The sequence below is a fragment of the Manacus vitellinus genome, unplaced genomic scaffold, assembly GCF_001715985.3.
Source record: "Manacus vitellinus isolate BGI_N305 unplaced genomic scaffold, ASM171598v3 scaffold_58_pilon, whole genome shotgun sequence".
NCBI classification, from domain to species: Eukaryota; Metazoa; Chordata; class Aves; order Passeriformes; family Pipridae; genus Manacus; species Manacus vitellinus.
The window spans coordinates 2,202,113-2,207,064 of NW_021940671.1; positions in this window are offsets into that span (position 1 = coordinate 2,202,113).

Consider the following 4,952-nt stretch of genomic DNA (forward strand, 5'->3'; position numbering starts at 1 on the left):
AAGGGAAGGGAAAGGGAAGGGAGGGGAAGAGAGGGGAAAAAAGAAAAAAGGGGGAAAGGGGAAAAGGTAGGAGGGAAATGGAAGGGATTGGGAAAAGGGGAAAAGGGAAAGAGGGAAGGGAAGAAGGGAAAGGGGGAAGGGAAGGGGAAAATGGAACAGAAGGGGAATTGAAGGTATTGTCCAGACACGCTTCCCAGCAGTTCTTCCCCATCCCCATCCCTAAGGAAGCACAGGCACCTGCCAGGTTTCAGGGACTCAGGCAGATACGTACCCCCTTTGCCCATTTGCTCAGGTGCCCTCCTGCTCCTGCCTGCCCACCCAGGTACAGGCAGGGCAGCAGGCAGGGGGCCCAGGCAAGGTATAGACAGGGTACAGGCAGGTCCTAAGCAGGGTACAGGTAGGTCTCAGGCAGGGCACAGGCAGGGCATAGGCAGGGCATAGGCAGGCAGGGAGCCCCAGCCCCTGTAAACAAGTGCTCAGTGAATAATTTACTCAGTGAGTGACAGAAGAATTGCCGTTTAACAATTTGCTGGGCAAATATTATTTGACCATTTCTAGAGCTGCTTTGAAGAGTACAAATACAACCTCCCTCTGCATGGGGAATAATTCATCTGGCAAAAGCAGGCTGCAACTCACCAGATAAATTATTGAGAGGGGGATAACACAGCCCCATTTAGGGGTGTCACAGCAGTCACCAAAGCCCTCTTGCCATGGGGGCACAGGTCTATGCTTTGGTCCTTGCTAACCTGCTATCCCAAGGACATGGTCTCCAGAAGGGTCTGGGTGGGATGATGAAGGCAGCCCAACTGCTCAGAGGGAAGGTGGGCCCCATCCCTCCAGGACCACCGATAATCCCGTGTCCCCACATCTCTGCAGGATTAAGCTCCCATATGAATGCTCCTGGGACCCCAGGGAATGAGAGGAAGCAGCTCAGCTTCTGCACGGAGGGACACAGAGGGTGGAGGAGGGGACGGGCTCCAGCAGGGAGGTGGGAAGCAGCCCCCCCTCCCCAGCTCAGGTTCGGGAACAAAAAGCCGGAGTTACATGAGGAGCATCCCCTGCTGAGGCCCCGGGGCTGGAGCCGCTGCCTCTATTGAGGAGGCTGTGGCATGCATGGCTCCAGGTGTTCCCAAATCCTCTCCCCTGCATCCCTGCATCCTCTCCCGGGGCACCTGGAGCTCAGGGAGATACAGGGTAGAGGGGGTCGGGGAGGGGAATCGCTGGCTGTGATCAGCACCGTGGGCTGATCTGAGAAACTGCTTTCAGCCAGTCCCTGCCTCAGTTTACCCGGGGCTTTCCCAGTGCAGCGCTTCTGGTTAACTGCTCCATCCATCCCAGCCACTGGGAATGGGGAAAGATTCAACAGCCCAGCAGAAAAATCTCTCTCTCTTCCGTGGAGGTCTTGAAGTTAAAATTGTCAGGTTAATTTCTGGTTAATTGCAGAAAACAAAATAAAAATTTTAAGAGGGATTTTTTTTTTTTTTTAAAGCTAGCTTTAAAGAAGTTATTTTAGAAATCAGGACTTCAGGAAACTTGGCGGCAGCAGCTCAAAGTTTGAAGTCTTGGAAGTGAAATTAAAAGCAAGCCTTGCTTTCAATCAGCAGCACTGGAGGGGTCACTGCACCTCTGCCTGTGGCTCCTCACAGACACCTCTCCGTTCCATATCCATTCCACTGAGCGATTAAACCTACTATTATCTTATTTATTTTGGCTTCCCTCCTTGCCAGTCCCCCTGCTGTAAATTAAATGATTGCTGAGTTAGATTAGCAGAAAGCATATGTGGAAATTACCTTTTAATTTCTTAATTACGTTGCACTCACCTGCAGCTCAACCTGCCAGGGTAAGGAAAGTGTGAAGTTAATTTCCATTGATATATTATCTGCATTTTTATAAATTAGGATCCTATTAAAGAGGAAGCGTATCAAGAATTTATTGTTCCTAATCAGTCTGTGGGACATGGATGGGATCTGCTTTCAGGCTCCAGAGATGTCTTACAGAAATAGGGTTGGCTACAGGTCTGTGGGAAACAATGCCTAAGCCTGGGCTGCTCCAAGAGGTGTCCCCACAGCCTGAGTGAGGTCTCCTGGCATTTTGTAATATCAGCAAGGATGTAGGAGTAAGAGCCCAAAGCCCAATATTTTCTCAGCCCCAGCTCATTGTTTCTCAGGGATGTTTTAGCAGCAAGTTCTTACCAGTTTGCTTTAATCACAGGACTTTGGCCAAGGCTAGAAAAGGCTCTGGAATGCTTAAGTGGCACCTTACACACCCTGTAGCAAACAAATCAGAAATTCTGATTTCTCCAGCATTGCCCTTCCTGTCAGGCTGCTTTTCAAGGCAAGAATGAAGAAGCCTAGACCTGATCTTTTAAAATGACTGGTGTCCAATTCTCTTGGTCCCTCACATCATCCAATGAAGCTCAGAAACACCAACAGGTCCACGGAAACGTGGGAATGTGCTGTAAGGTGGGCTAATGGTGCTCTTCAAGCCATGCCTCACCCTTATGCTCACACCCTCAGGGATCTGCTTGGATGCTCAGATTGTACCAATCCTGAGGAGCTCTAAGAGCTGCTTCTTGGAGATCCATGGTTCTGCACTTCCAGGATCACTTTCTGCTTCCTGACACGCAGACTTGCTTTGTTTTCTCCTCTGGGCACTTGATTTCTTTCTGCCTTAGTCCCATTCTGTGTCTGTGATGTATTTTATATTTCCTGTGCAGCCTGGGCCAGGGGAAGGGGCCACAGCAAACTGATTTCCTGTGATAACCCCATCCCTGCTGGGAAACATCTCGGTGAGGGGACCTGGATCTACACTGCTTGTAGAGTGGCAGATGTTGAAACTATTTTGGGTTGACTTTGTGTTCCAACCTAAGCAAAGCCAGGGTGGCACAGTGACCTGGCAAGGTAACCAATCCAGCTGACAGACCCTCCAGCTGCTGCTGGAGGATAACATAGCAAATCCTACCCATCTGTTTACCAGATAAGTTCCTCTGAATAGGATCAAATTCAGGAGCAAACCGAGCAATTAATTCAAAGGAATAATTGCTGGGGTCAACCCTTTTATTTCCTCTTTAGCCTATGTTGCAAGCAGAGTTATTCTGGGATCTGTCCCAAGACCTCTCCTGTTTTGTTTGTTCATCCTGTGCAATGTGGGACCTGGAGGATGAGGTGGGATGCTCCTCCCCAAGTTTCTGGATGATGGCAAACTGTGGGGTTCATCCTGCTGGAGGGCAGGGCAGCCTTGCAGAGGGTTCTGGATGGACTAGAGAATTTGGCTGGAAGAAAAATGTGTGTAATTTAACAAGGGCAAATGCAAAAACTGCCCCTGGGGTGGACTAAGGTGTTGATAAATAAATAAATGTAAGAGAGATGTAAATAAATGGGTATTAGTTCAGCAGAGGGATGTCAGGATGTTCAAGGGGCTGGAGGGAGGAGAGCCTGGGGGTATTCAGGCTCTTTGTTGAGGTGCATGACAGGAGAGGAGGTGGGTATAACCTCAGGAAGGGGAGGATCTGATGGGATATGAAGAAATTAAATTCACTGTGAGCATAATCAGAAGTGGAACACTGGCCAAAGGAAACAATGGGATCCTCATCCTTGGAGGTTCAAGAATTGGCTGGAAAAATGTCTGAAAAACTCAATCTGAATTCAGTGTGGTGCTTGATTTGAGCACAGGGTTGAATTAGAGACCTCCTGAGGTCCCATCCCATGTGGAATATCCTACCAGCCAGGGTTGTCTCTGTGCTGCAAGGGGCTGAAATTGCCCTCTTGTGTTTTGCCCAGCATGTCAAACATAGCCCTGTACTTCTGCTTTAAACCCTGCCAACCACACCTGGAAATCATCAGGAGGTGGCACAGTTCAGTGGCAAACCCAATAAATTTACTTCAGATGGAAAGCAGCCAGTAAAACTCAAAGCTAAGATGGAAGATGCCTGATTTTTTTCCCCTACACTCTGCCTTCCCTCACTTGACCACACTGCATTCATTTAAAACTCCTCATTCCCCACCCAGAGGTCACATCACCTATTAATCACGCTGAAGAGCCCCTCAATTATCTGAAACCATGATTACCCCAACCCATTCCATGTCCCCCATGACATTTGGATAACTGAGGTTGTTCTGTATTATTATTATTTTTCAATTGTGGTAATTATTGTACATTAAACCATTAGCATTCATTACTCCTACAGTGTGTAATTAGAACAATGGTGGATGGATTGCTACCGACTCTAATGAAGTTTTTATAATTGTAATTTATGGTCGTCAAATTACCTTTCTTAAAAATGAAGCCTAATATTAGCCTCTTAAGTTATGGGGAGGGGGTGGTAATTACTTCTAATTGATGCTTCTTGTTTGCTCTCTGCACAGAGCAATGATGATCCGATCCTGGAGAAGGGAAGGCTGAGAGGGGATCATATCCATGCCCGTAAGTATCCCAAGGGAGGGTGCCAGGAGGATCCACCAGGCTCTGCCTGATGGTGCTGAGCAACAGGATGAGAGGCATCAGGCAGAAACCGGGATGCAGGAAGTTCCACCTGAATGTGAGGAAGAATTTCTTTACTGTGAGGGTGACTGAACACTGGAACAGCTCGTCAGAGAAGTTCGTGGAGTCTCCCTCTCTGGAGATGCTCAGAAGCTGTCTGGACATGGTGCTGAGTAATGTGCTCAGGGGACTCTGCTGGAGCAGGGAGGGTGGGTTGGATGACCTCCAGTGTTCCTTTCCAATCCCAACCATTGATTTGGTGATCCAGCCCCACTCTGGTCTGTGCCTAACCCAGGATGGAGAAGCCTCCTTGCAAAGCAACGTTCACTGAGCCCTTGCCGTGACAGTGAGATGGGGTGGAACAATCACAGAACCACAGAATACCTTGGCTTGGAAGGAACCCACAGGGATCATCGAGTCCAACTCCTGTCCCTGCACAGACACCCCAACAATCCCACCCTGTCCCTGAGAGC